The sequence below is a fragment of the Palaemon carinicauda genome, chromosome 8 (assembly GCF_036898095.1).
Source record: "Palaemon carinicauda isolate YSFRI2023 chromosome 8, ASM3689809v2, whole genome shotgun sequence".
In the NCBI taxonomy this organism is placed as follows: Eukaryota; Metazoa; Arthropoda; class Malacostraca; order Decapoda; family Palaemonidae; genus Palaemon; species Palaemon carinicauda.
The window spans coordinates 18,218,763-18,234,326 of NC_090732.1; positions in this window are offsets into that span (position 1 = coordinate 18,218,763).

Genomic DNA, 15,564 nt, shown 5'->3' on the forward strand with positions numbered 1-15,564 from the left:
TCATCAGGTAAATGGCCATAATCGTCGCCGCTAAAATACCATTTACCAGCAAACCATCGGATAATATCTCTTCAAAGGCGCCATTAAAGAACTCTCAAATGTGCAATTGAGAGAAAACCTAATCACTCCTATGTGCGGGGCACTTCTCTATGGACAGGATAGGATATCTTGCTGCCTTTCTTCGACAGAAATGGTTGAGAACATCGTAGGTTTTCTATTTTCAGATTATATAATTTATATAGGAAATATCTATATTAATGTTGGTACTGATCTTAAAATATTTTATTTTTCCTTGTTTCATTTCCTCACTGGGCTATTTTTTCCTGTTGGAGCCCCTGGGCTCATGGCATCCTGCTTTTCCAACTAGGGTTGTAGCTTAATAATAATAATAATAATAATAATAATAATAATAATAATAATAATAATAATAATAATAATAATAATACAATACTTAAAACTTACAAGAGGACTTTTTGCCTCGTGCAGCTCATTTTGCATATAATAAGTCTGCTGTTTTTTTATATGTTTGTCCTTCTTTTATATCCTCTCAAAATTATATATCAGTATTTCTAATCCAATTCTATACATCCAAGTAAAATGAATATCGAAAATCTAATTTTATACGTTTGTCCTAATTTCATATTTCAAAATTATTTACCCGTATTTCTGATCAAATTCCATATAGCCAAGTAAAATAAATATCAAGTATCTAATTTTATACGTTTGTCCTTATTTCATATCATTTCAAAATTATATATCCACATTTCTGACCAAATTCCATACATCCAAGTAAAATGGATATCGATAAACTAATTTTAAACGTTTGTCTTTACTTCATATTTCAAAATTATTTATCAGTATTTCTAATTAATTTCCATAGATCAAGGTAAAGAGGATAAAAATTCTACAACGCATATATATATATATATATATATATATATATATATATATATATATATATATATATATATATATATATATTTATATATATATATATATATATATATATATATATATATATATACTTTTATATATATATATATATATATATATATATATATATATATATATATATATATATATATATATATATATATATATATATATTTATTCATATATATATATTTATATATATTTATTTATATTTATTTATATATATATTTATATATATATATATATATATATATATATATATAATTCTCTAAAAAAAATATCCAAACTTTAACCAAAGTAATAATCATAGATAGACTTTAATCCCACGTGAATACCTTGAACCAGAAATCACTAACTCTTATAATCACCGCAGAAATCCGGTAATTGCTCGTATAAATGATGTTACCAAACCATCTCTTAAGCAAACCTCCTTAATATTGCATAGGCATAAAGACTGATGGGTCCAAACTTCTCATCTTAGGTTAGAGGTATCCGGGAAAGGCCTGATTGATATCCTGCCCCAATCGAAGAAATAATCGAATTATTTCTCACTTAGCCCATCCACTTCATCTGGTTTCAGAGTTATGGGTTAGTCTTTAACATGCGATCAAAATATCTTGTAATTCATTTCTGAGGTTCTGGCACTTAATTTTGCGTTTATCATTATTATTATTACTATCATTATTAATAATATTAAAATAATAATGCTTATTATTATTATTACTATTATTATTATTATTATTATTATTATTATTACTATTATTATTATTATTATTGTTATTTCTATCATTATTATTACTTGCTAAGCTACAACCTAAGTTGAAAAAGCAGAATGCTATAAGCCCAGGGGTTCTAAAAGGGAAAATAACCTAGCGAGAAAAGGAAAAAGGAAAGAATGCTCTAAGCCCATGGGCTCCAAAAGGGAAAATAGCCCAGTGAGGGAAGGAAAGAGGAAAGAAAAATTTAAGAAAGGTAACATTAAAATAAATATCTCCTATATAACCTATAAAAACTTTAGCAAAACAAGAGGAAGAGAAATGAGACACAATAGTGTGCTTGAGTGTACCCTCAAGGAAAATGTATACTAGAAGGCAATCAGGCTTGTCCAAGAAAGTCGCAAATTTTCGGAAAAGTCAAAAGGATGAAGTTCTTTTTTAATTAGTTAGGACTCCGCCTCTTTAAAAGAATGTCTTGGCAAACGGGTATAAATATACTTGATTTAAAAAGGCCTTGGGCAGCTACCCACAATTCCACGAGGGATTTCTTTAATTATTCTTTTATAACCTTCCAAGATACCTACAAAAAAGTCACAAATATTTTGGAAAAGGCAAAAGGAGGAAGTTGACTTCTAAAACTACAATCAGATTTGTTTAATTAATTAGGACTCCACTTGCTTAAAAAAAAAATCTCGTTGAAAATAAGTATGAATACAGTTGACTTAACATGGCATTGCCCAAGGACCCATACTTCTAAGAGTGCTTACTATATTTTTCTTTTATAGCTTAATACTTTGTCTACATAAATATTTTAATTATTTCATCTTTACCCTATTCATTCCAAGAGACAAGTATACGAATCGTAAAATATCCGAATTTTTCTTAATGAATAATTTTATAGTTATTCATTGAAAACTTAACTCGTTCGTACAGTCAATAGGCACTCTAAAATAGAACTGTTATCAATAATATAATTTTTTTTTAATTTCCCAATGGCACTGAAATCCATAAGAGATCATATGCACTGGGTCAAGTCTTTACTTAAGACAAAGTTTATTCCGAGGCCATTTATACCTCATGAATTTTTTTTTCATCAAACCAACTCTTAAGGTATAAAAAAATCTATTGATAATGATTATCCCCCTCGCACAAATAACTACATCTTCAATTGATAAAATCTAAGCAACGGATGATTAGTAAGTACTCACCAACCTTCACCATCATTTAACAATTCAAAAACTCACCTGGAAAGAAAGAATTATAGACATGAGTATGACATTTACTTGTATATATGCTATTGTCTTTTAAAACTATTCAACAAGATTAATAATTGTAAGCTATTTTTATGTTAAGGAACTAAAATAAAAACTAAAAAAAAAAAAATCTACAGATCTCTGTTTCTTTATCAAAGTTGAATATTCAAAAGAGCTGAAGAAAAAAAAACTGATGAACTGAAAAGGTTATTGAACTCTAAATTATTCATAAAATTTGGCTATATACGAAATTTATTATATCCATCATTTGCAAGCAAATGTTTACAAGCAATTATACGTAAAATTATGAAATTTTATTGCTAAAGTTTAAAATAAAAATATGCTTGTTAATACATTTATATCACGTCACACTAACGCTCTTTTAGTCACAGTCTGCAAAGGCCCATGTTTATTACATCTAATAAAACTAATTATTAGTCATCTTATGAACATATCCTAAAATTTACAGAATTAACATGTGCTTCAATCTGAAATACCAAATGTTCATAGGAACCATTACAGCTTATTTTCTGGTAATTACTCCATAAAAACAATACAAAATGTCACTATACTACGATTATGAAATACATAATGTCACCGTACAACAATTATGAAATTGGTGGAATTTACTTTTGAATATACGTACTAATAACATTCCTTCAAATTGTACTAATAAAGTATGATAATCTAATTTTTCCAGGTTAAAGGGCCAATCCTATTTGGCACTGTGAATCAGACATCTAGTTGGGCAATTTATTATAATCACAGCATAAATTGTCTTTCTTATGACTATAAAAATGTTTCAACATGTGCTATCCTATTCATAAAATCAAGTTTATTCTGGTTACAGTAAAGATTTCTGATAAACCCTTGATTTCACAGAAGTGAGCTATCATCATATGCATTGCGGCGAAGAACTAAAAAAAAGTGTGTTAGAATGTATTAATATGAACAATACCATTCTAAAGAAATCGCTTTAGCTTTATTACCATTCTTTGAAAACTAAGACACATCATGCGTGTACAAGAAGAAAAAGAAGAATTAGAATAAATGCAATATGAATATCAAATTTCTCTAAGTGCCCGTCTGCTACAGTCAAATGTATAAAATATGACCCTCCGTACTTCTAAGGCACGCCACCCAGAATCTTGACGGAAGGGCGCAAGTCACGCTTCCAGGACCATGCGTACAAGATATGACTTTTCCAGAGTTCAGGAGATTTGGACCTTCGGGACCACACACTCGGACCGGCGACCCCTACTGTGAATACGTCCAAAATTACGACCGCTTCGACTGAATGTGATCCCGTTATAAACATACCCTGACTTCGCGAACAATACCCTACAAATGACGCTGGAATACGGTGTCTTACAAAGCCGCATACCTAAGGTTCATTTCAACATGCATTCAGTACAAACACGCTCGAAAGGAAGAACAATTATTCGAAATTTGATATTTCCATTCTTAATGTTGTTACTTTAATTTGCAAGATCTTTAAAGAATTATTTCAGAATCAGAGTTTATAATTTGCTCGTGCCTTATCTCTACTTGGTGACTAATTATAAAGCATTTTTCATCTCAAAGGACTAACCGTACATTTTATTATATAATGAATAATACCAAGATGAATTCAGTGACCTGAATGAATATATAGTAAAACAATTTGGCAGACTGAAAAAGTATCGATCGAACTAGGTTTCTTTGTCCCAGTTGTAAACCAACCACCACACAAACGAGAGAGAGAGAGAGAGAGAGAGAGAGAGAGAGAGAGAGAGAGAGAGAGAGAGAGAGATTCTTCCCTCTTGCTCCAAGGTAATTCACAGATGATCGTAGGAAAATCAAAGTGCCTCGTTACGGGGGCACTAAAGAGGAGAGCCAGAGAAACCGGAATTAAGTAGATAATGCCTCTAGAGTACATAAATGCAAATACCACGACACCCTCGGCTCACCTTATGCTAATGTCCCATCTCAGATTTTCAAGTACAAATTGCTACATTAAGAAGCTCTAAAATCAATGGCCTTTGTGTTTGTGCTTCTTTGGCAGTAGTTGTTTAAGAAAGTGGTTAAACCACAGAGCAATAAGTTGGAAAAGTGATTTAACCACAGAGCAGTGGTAAGTTATCAAAGTGATTAACTACGGAGCAGTGGTAAGTTAGAAAAGTTGGTTAAACTGCAGAGCAATGGTAAGTTGGAAAAGTGGTTAAACCACACAGCAATGGTAAGCTGGAAAGTGGTTAAACCACAGAGCAATGGTAAGTTGGAAAAGTGGCTAAACCACAGAGTAATGGTAAGTTGGAGAAATGGCTAAACCACAGAGCAATGGAAAGTTGGAGAAACACAGAGCAATGGTATGTTAGAAAGTGGTTAAACCACAGAGCAATGGTAAGTTGGAGAAGTGGTTAAACAACAGAGCAATGGTAAGTTGGAAAGTAGTTAAAACCACAGAGCAAAGGTAAGTTGAATGCTTACTGGAAACATCAAAATGACAATCGGCAACAATATATTGAGGTCTTGCTAAAATCATGCGATCATCAATAACTTAAATGGTCGATTCGATTATTTAAAACAGTACGAATAAATAATGGTGCAGATTCAAATATTACACATTAATATATTGCAACAGAATCGAATGGCGTGATGTACACTAATTATAGAAATAGTTGCAAACAATGCGCCAGTTTCATAAACTGTGAACTGTAAACACCGTTATTTAGCCGAGGAACTATTTACCAAGACAAAACACTGTCGATTTATATAATGATTCAACCAGTTTCTTATTACTGCTGTTAATTTCTTTGGTTTTATTGGTTTTGTTTCGTTTGGCTTATTTTATCCTTTTAAGAAACCAATCTCTCTTTTTTCATGAACTTGTATTTGGATTTTTTTTTTCTTTTTTTGAGGGTTTAACTTTGTAATGATTCAACCAGAAATTCTTCTTTTGTTGATTCCTTTATTTTGGTTTCAATAAACAACCGCATACTTTTTTTTCGTTTGAAGGATAAATTAAGGAATGGCCACTGGTACTTTCTTCTTCTTTTATAAAACCAGTCATTGTCGCTTTTCTTCTATATGTATTTCGATTTCTTTACTCTGTTCGCGAGAGGAAGCTACATCCACTATTATGAAATCAAAGTGTCTATTTTTTCCTTGTCTTTAAAATACTAGTATCCCACCACCAGATCTCCAGTATATCAAAAATTAAAAACTGTATAAAAGACATATAAAGAAAATAAGCCACAGAAATTAAAAGGTTGAAAATGGGGACAGGCTAAAAGGATTATGTTAATGAATGCTTAATTTACAGGGCCCAAGAGGAAAGAGCAAGGGGCTAAGTCGTATTAAAACATCGCCGTAGGAAAACACGGCCGGATTTATCATAAAAACCGAGCCACATTTTAGTATACATGAACATAATTACAGCTTCATTTATGTAAAATATTAAAAAAATAAAACATCTTAAAAATGTGGCGTACCTGAATTGATGGCGATATAAGAGGATAAAAGATGACCACAAAAGAATAGCGCAGCTAATTTCCCCCCAAAGATAAAAAGAAAGAGAACGCCTCGTAGTTCTGGTTTAATCCACCTACTTAGCAACCCTTTTGCTCTCGGAGATTAAAAAAAGAGGGTCGGTAACCAAACGTTCATTTAATTAGCGTTAACAGAGTCCTGAATCTCTCTTTAACTACGTTTATAATGAACACCTGAAGACAATCGCTTTTCTCGTACCCCGCCTCTGTAATCCTCAAAATATTCTGATTACAATAAGGAGCTAATAACGAGTGTGAAATTAGCAATTCGACTAATTAAAACACTGGCATTAAAGGTCTCTCGACTGGCCCATTATGGAAATGAGTCCTGAATTTCAACGACCTCCGAGAGGGGAATTAAGCCAACTACTTCAACTGGGGGAAAAGAAGTGGTCAGGAAAGACTGCTAGTGAAGTGTTATGTGCTCTTCGGGTCAGGATTTTCTCTCTCTCTCTCTCTCTCTCTCTCTCTCTCTCAATTAAAACTATTACAGTTTTCCTAGTGTAGCATTTAATGGCATTGTATGTTAATTCCATTTCCGTTCGTCCTGTTTTTTACACAAATTAAAAAAAAGGCCTAAATACAATTTATGAATACGATAATGAGCAATGACTTCTCCCCATGCCACTCCTACTCTACAACCCAGTGGGTGATGCTTCTCATTTTACAAATAACAGTTAAGGGTGCCATAACGATAGCACAAATCTTAAATGGTTCGTGATAACTTGGCAAATACCGAATCTCATCGTCTACACTGATGAGAGTGAGAAAAAAAACTAATTTTAATCGGAAATTCTCCATTAACACATACTGTTCTCAACCGTATTTCAGTAAAATGCAAGCGACCGTAATTTTACCATACTTTGTTATCATATTTTACGGTTGGTGACCGTAATATCACTCCTTCACGTCAATATATCAGTTTTTAAAACGGTAAATGCCTGGCAACATTTCACGATTTTTTCCGTTTTTTACGGCAAATTTTTAAGTGTGTAGGAACGTAAAGGTGAAGCCTTTCTTTAGTTTCCTGACTACTTGCTAAAGATAAGTAATATGGTAAAGTAACATCATGAAAATGATGCCAGACTGCGTAATCCGGTTGTCAATGATGACCAGAGCCTTCCTCTGGTATGATGCATTGCGTTAGGAATTACTAGGAACTTAAAGATCACGAGGCTTCGTGTGCCTCATCATAAAGTTTTAATGAACAGTATACTCTTAGTTGATAGATGAGTTAATTGGGGTTTTGGTGGTCTTAGAAGTAACTAAACAGGTAAATAACGAATTACGATATTGACAGCATTAATGGGTCACCATTATGTCTAATAGCGTCAACATTGTATCCACTGCACACTTAAAAAACCGTAATTTTGGTCGGAAATTCTCCGTAAAAATATACTGTTCTCAGCCATATTTCAGTAAAATACAGGCGACCGTAATTTTACCACACTTGTGTTATTATCTTTTACGGGTTGGGGACCGTAATGTCACTCCTTTAAGTCAATATATCCGTTTTAAAACGTTAAATGCCTGGCAACATTTATTCCAGGACTTTTACCGTTTATAAGGCAAATTTTAAAGGTTATTGCGGCCTGACTACATTCATAGAGGTCCAAATTTACACCCACGAAGTATGTGGTCTATCGTCTAAATCGGGTGACCACATGGGCACCCAGTAAAGGGGGGCGAGACCCCACTTATGAAGATTGTGTGATATACAACATCCTAGGGTTTGACTGTTTAGTAAATTTTATCAAAGTAATGAAAATTAAAGGGAAGCATTGAAATAAACGATAGATTTATAACTTGTTTGCGTATAGCCACTGTAACATATGGATATGAATGTTTATGAGCATATATATATATATATATATATATATATAACTATGATGCATATGAGACGGTGTCTCAATCGCCCCCAGTTACCACAAATTATCATCCTGAAAATTAAACCAAACTGAAGAATAATACTAAGGAAAATTATATTACGGGAAGAAACTAGATATTTCTTTATAGTTTTTCCAGTTTGACATTATTTTAAAGAGGGATGCCGGGATACTCAAGTTGCCATCTAACTCGTTAAACCGTTTTTGTGGTATAGAACATTTCATAACCAATAGGGTGGAAACCTTCAATATAAACATATATTAGGCAACATAATGCTTGTCTAGAAGTGGTTCAGAGAATTATTCTTTCTGATAAACATTTAATCGAAGTCGAAAAAAAATTTAGACCCCAACCTGAATGTTATGCAAGAGGCAATCTCTCTCTCTCTCTCTCTCTCTCTCTCTCTCTCTCTCTCCCCCAAAAAAAGGGCATCATATTTCCTCACTAGAATTATTCTTTAAATTTACAAATCTAAAAACATATAAAATCATGGGACCAGTTTTAAAATCTTTCGAAACTAATTTTGCCATTCTAATACTCTATCAGCGATACGTTTCGGTTGTTGTTCACCATGGTTTACCTTTTTTTAGTAAAAACTGATTGCAAAGGTGTTCAATTTAATATATACTTGATTAATTAGTGAATACTATAATATTCTTGACCACGCAACAGCATCATAAGAGATCTTTTTAGATTCTATATATGAATTATCTGTTTTAATGTTGTTAATGTTGTTGTTTTTACAATATTTTATTATAATTTTTCCTTCTTATATCGTTTACTTATGTCCTTGTTTCCCTTTCTCACTGGGCTATTTTTCCTTGTTGGAGCCCTTGGGCTTAAAGCATCTTGCTTCTCCAACTAAAGTTGTAGTTTAGCTAATAATGACAATAAAAGGGGGGTTATCGATGCTTCGCAGAACAGGAGACCGTTCTAATTTGTGCCAAGAGTCAGCCGGGTTCGTCTAATACTAATCACATAGAAAGGACAACTATGTTCTTTGGCAATTACTGCATAATAACTCAAGCGACTGATGACACTATGTATTTGAAAGGGGCGTTACTCTAAGTGATGACAAGCACAGAAATGATGAACATACGTTGTGAATTACATACCACAGAAGAGTAATACCTGTGACATAAGGGGATGTAAAATCGAGCTCCAGTTGACGGAACTATGAATTTCTATGTTATAAATTGCATAATTGGATTGGCGAAAGTATAAACCTGAGACTAATGATGTTGTTGATTTGGTTCTAAATTTATCATGGAATTTTGACGTTTACCAGATTCCGTCGTTACTCAAGATAGGCAAGTTTGAAACCTTGTAATGAGCTTTTTAAATTCAAAGACTACATTTTCATTGGGATAAAGAAAATAAACTTCAAATAAATGCTGCGTGCAGTAATTCGTTCAATGTCTAAAAGATAAAATATATCCTAATTTGGTACAACTAAAATAACAGCAATAATGTTAATGTATGAGCATTATGAATTAATATCTTAAAAATAAAGATGAGCAAATTTGATTAATGTTGAATATTTATCGATAGGAAAAAAGATCTCTCTTAAAGATTGTATTGTTTACAACATACGCTATAGAACAGAGCTCAATTGACTTAGAAAAACACAGTCCTTAACTCAACCATTCAATAAATAAAACAATAAGACCTAAATTAAAGTTTCTTTGAGTAACGAGAAATTACGCCACGAGCGGATCCAGTACCACTAATACACTCTTAAATCGATGTTAAAATATCAAGGATATCAAGATCGAGGTCGGACGACAAAGCATTGCGTATAACGAAATGGCCAAACCCGTTTGTTCATCAAATAGTTAGGTAAATGACTTGATACTTTCTATGGGTAATGGAATTCGCTGTGTCCTCTCATTGCCATCTTCTCAAGTCTGGGTCCTTTACAGATTCAAAAAGTCAGATTTTTTTTCTCTCTCTCTCTCTCTCTCTCTCTCTCTCTCTCTCTCTCTCAGAACTAACAAACTCTCTCTCTCTCTGAACTGACTAACTCACTCTCTCGGAACTAACAAACTCTCTCTCTCTCTCTCCTCTCTCTCTCTCTCTCTCTCTCTCTGAAATTGATTGGAACAGCGATCAACTCGAAATAGCAAAAGAGAAGTTCTGAGAGCGAACCCTAAAAATCCAGCATGTTTCTGTTGTTCTTTGGGGGGTTATGATTAGACAACATAGCCGGCGCTGGGACCTGGGAGGCCATCTAGGTGCCAAAGTGCAAATGGGGAAAACTCAGCAGTTAGAAGAGGTTCGACAACAATAATGAAGTAGAAATGGAGGCAAAGTAGAAGGATATAATGCAAGCTCAGAAAGGGAACGAAGTACCGCTGCGCACTGTAGTGTACACTATTATGTATTGCATATGGTGCATCGCGTGAGGGGCACTGTCGGTACTACCTTCACTAAAGCGGCATGCAGAGAATTTAGATTTGTAATTGTTGAATTTGTTGGCCGTCAGTTCTACTGTGGTGGAAGGAGAGAGAGAGAGAGAGAGAGAGAGAGAGAGAGAGAGAGAGAGAGATAGGCTAAACATGAGTGGTAACTACACCATTAAAATAAAGGACATCAAAGCAAGAGGCCCTGGACAAATTAATGTTGTCCACAAACGGGTGGAAATATAAGCACCCCACCCTCTCTCTCTCTCTCGCTCTCTCTCTCTCTCAACTCAATCATTCATCTATAGTACAGATGCAGCCATGGCTCATGGCTCTGCCCTTCAGTAGAAACAGGATCTCTCTATCCATTAAGACATAAAATCCTAACAATAGAACTCCTTATTGCTCATCATTTTGAAATGATTGTGGACTTGAGATTTACTTTACTGTAACAAGGATATGGGAAATTCAGATATCCTTTGAGGAAAAAAAAGAAAAAAAAAACGATGACAATGACAAGGATTCTATATTCTAGCATCATTTACCAAAATGAGAGAACACTTAAAAATTGGCATAATTTATTACATTTTAGTTTCACCGTCAACATAAGCATTTCCTATTTCCTATTTTAATGTTGCTACTATTCTTAAGATATTTCCTTGGGCTTAGAACATCCTACTTTTCCAACTAGGGTTGTAGCTAAGCTGCTAATAATAATAATAATAATAATAATAATAATAATAATAATAATAATAATAATAATAATAATAATAAAAGGGTTTACAATGCATAAAGTGGCAGTATTAGTGACCCCTATGAATGATGCAATTTATTTCACTGTTCTCTGTGGCCTATTTCCAACACGTTCGACACCAGGGTTTTCCAAAACGCGGAGCTCTGACTTCATGTGTTACCTTAGCCAATCAGACGCTGAAGGTATAATGACGTCACAACGTTACCCTAACGAATCATGGTGCTTTATGAGCCTTTGAGGTGCCAAGTACAATATTTACACATACCACAGATTTACTGATTTTCAGTCATTCATTGAAAGTAGTATCCGATACTTGCGTGTTGTGAACTAGTAACTAATCTCATTACCATTCATTTTATGAGGAATTATAAAAGAAAATAAAATAAAATCAATGCCAAATCGCAGATCTCCCCCGTTTATTATTAATTCCGGGTGTGGCTCTACCATCCTATTTGCCATTTGATATAACAAAGGGGGACAAAAATAAAACCTTTGGAAGTCTGACCAAGCGTTTGAAGGAATATGGATTTTGCGTCGACCGACCATAAGGACGAAGGCCTCTAATCACGGAGTCGATCATTTATGACTTAACGGCAATTAAAGATACGTAAGGATAAGCAACCACACAAAGTCTTATCCTTTTTAGAATTATTACCGACTTGTGTTCGTCTCGTGTTAAAGAAGACATTTTTGGACTTTATTTTTATTCAGGCACAATTAAATAAATTTAGTAATTTTAATAATGCAATTAAGATAGGAAAACATCTAACTCATATGAAATCCACTAAGGCTAACATACCTGCTTAATTACATCGTCTGTTGTAACACAGGAGGGGTTCCCGGCTAATGGTTGGATCAGACCATGCTTCCCAGCCCCCATCCCCCATTAAATCTCTTCTCTAAAGAAAAAGAAAGGGGGATAAGGGGGTAGGAAAGGTAGGGGGAGGGGAAGGGCGAGAGGGAGGAGGAGTCGATGCTCACCGAAAACTTTGGCAAATCCCATAAAATCCCTTTTGTCTATCTGATGGGTTGGGATAACAGATGACTTTTGGCCTTTCTCGAACCTCTCCTAACAAACACAAGATCCCACCTTGATTTCGGGGACTTATAAAAGGTCCCTGAAAAAGGTCCCTTTATAGAAAAAGGTCACAATGGATAAGGGCGAAGGGAAGAGGCAGAGGGGGGAGGGGGGTGGGCGAGAGACAGCTAAAGTTGGCAAGGATGACATTAATTCAAAGGAGTAATATCGAGATATATCTCCTCTTCTCATCCTCCTCCCTTCCCACACGAGAAATATCCCAAGTCAAGTAATATTTATTACTCGACCCTGGATAAGCGACCCCATTGAGGCTTCCTCATCTTAAATAGAAACTAACATTGCACACAATTGGCCATTTGCGTCGATATGCATCGGACATTACACACGCTCTTTTTCCTCCTCCTCCTCCTCCTCCTCCTCCTCCTCCTCTTCTTCTTCTTCTTCTTCAGCTCTTTTCCCGCTTTGCCATTTAAAACCACACCAATTCATCAGTCAATGTTTGTCTATGTATTCTTATATTTAACGGCGCGTTTTATTTTTCTTACCATAATTTGCAGATATGTGAAACTAAGATGACCTCAATTTATACTTCTAGAAAAAGTTTACATAACCAACCCTCAAACAATTTCATATATTATATCTTAATGAAGCAATACAGAAGACCAAACTATTTCATTATCTTGGCCAGTGTGTTTTCGTTTTACTTTTACGCTGTATTTTTTTTTTAATCATAAAATACTGCCCTTCAAGCAAGACCCCAAATAAGCAATCTTTTTGCCATTGTGTAACTATGATTAAACTGTAAATACATGATGCCAAATTCATCACATATTTTTGTCGTTACGTAATTCACAATATATAAATATCATCATTTGCTTAATAATATCAACAGCAACAGATTACACTGGTATTCATGTTACTCTTAAGAATAAGTCTCGGATAAATATATTTAATGAAAAATTTTTGAGCAACTCACTCTCGTTACCAGATTTATTTTCTTCAATTTTCTTTCTCACCTTCCCATTCTTACACTATGCCCTAACCAGCCCTCTTATTCTTCAAGGATAACTCCCCTTCCCTCACAATAATTCCCATATCCCTCCCCCCTACCCCCCCCCCCCCCACCCGATATTCACCACAGAAACACTTCCCAAGCTTTCATTCTATTTAATTCTTCGCCCGTTTCTCGTTTTCTTTGTCACACTGACCTACGACCTGTGTTACAGCGGACCTCGTATATTTGGCCCGATGTCCTGGGACCCTCGCTTAAAACGAGCCAGCAAACCTTCCAATTCTCGATAACTTGCCCGCCCCCTCCCCCCTTTCTCCTTTCCAAAACTTAGCCTCGATTTTAATCAAGATACCGTAGGGGTGTTTTCCAAAAAAGACTTTCATATATCGTCCAGATCAATCTAAAAATCAGGCATTTTCACAGTGTCCGGATTATGAGCGGATTTCGTATGGCTTATGGCCGAAGCTCTTTTACAAAGACCCTGACCCTCCACCCACCCAATCTTGAGCCAACCCCCCCGCAACCATGCCCACCTTCCTTGTTTCCCTAAAAGGTAATATAGGATTGGAGTGACTCTGAGGTCTTATCGTCCAATGCATATCAAAAGCGCATTTATCAAACAGGGATTAATAATCTTGGTATTAGCTGAAAACTTTCTTCCAAATTTGGTATATAAATATCAGAAGTTATATTACTCTAATAATGTTTACAATATATATATATGAGAGAGAGAGAGAGAGAGAGAGAGAGAGAGAGAGAGAGAGAGAGAGAGAGAGAGAGAAAATCTCAAAATTTAATTGCATCTCTTTCTCTTGCTTCGTAATTTCATATACAAATATCAGAAATACAGAAGATTTGTAAAATAAAATGTTAACCATATGAGAGAGAGAGAGAGAGAGAGAGAGAGGAGAGAGAGAGAGAATCTGAAAATGTAATTGCATCTCTTCTCTTTCTTCCTCGATAAAAAGGGTCTTCACAATACAGAGAATTCCTGATCCAGGGGTCCCAGACGCCAGGCTTTGCTTAATCTCCTGTGATTCATTTGACATTGAATTTAGAAATGAGGATCCATCAAACGTATAAGGTCTGCCAGTGTCACATGGCTCACTCGGCCAATCAGATAGGGTCCATGACACCTGTGGGCCAATCGCAACCTCAGCTGCCCGCCTGAGTAGCCAATGAGAACACAGATTTAGTGGGAAGATGCGGGCTCGTCGTTTTCTGAATTCAAGGAGATTAACTTCATTATCTTGTGACGTATGAAGTTAAAGCAGTTGAAGTCCGTCTTTGGACTTCTCTAGCATTTACTTAATTTGAATCTCTCTCTCTCTCTCTCTCTCTCTCTCTCTCTCTCTCTGAACTTTCCCCTTGTCCCATCATTTATGTTATAGAAAAAAAACTTGTGAATCGATAGTTCTAATCTAGTAATTTGTCAATTTATTCCATTCGATTATTCAAAGACAGACAAACAATAACAACAACACGAAAAGCTGTGTAATAAGTATTAGAATTTTTTTTATAAAAATATATCTTCACCCTTAATAATCAAACCTGATATTAATCATGATAACTAATCATTGCAATATTTGGTTAATTTCAACTTTGTAATACAATGCTCTCTCAATATATAATGATAATTTGCATGAAAATTTTTATTTCTCTCACGCCAGACGTCACCAAAATCCAGACAGGTCTCTGGCCCATGTGATGCTAGCGCCCCCCCCCCCCACCCACTTTCTACTCTCTAAGGCCCATTCTCGTATACCAAATTCACCAAAATTAGGACACAGAACAGTTGGCTGTTGAAAAGACCGTTTTCTGTCCATATGTTTCACGGGACTAATTTGCTGATCCCACAAGAAATGTATGCATACACACAATATATATGTGTATATATATATATGTATATAAATTTATATATATGTATACATATATGTGTATATATATATGTATACATATTTGTGTATATAAATACATACATGTATACATATATGTATGTATGTATACATATATACATATATGTACATATATATATATA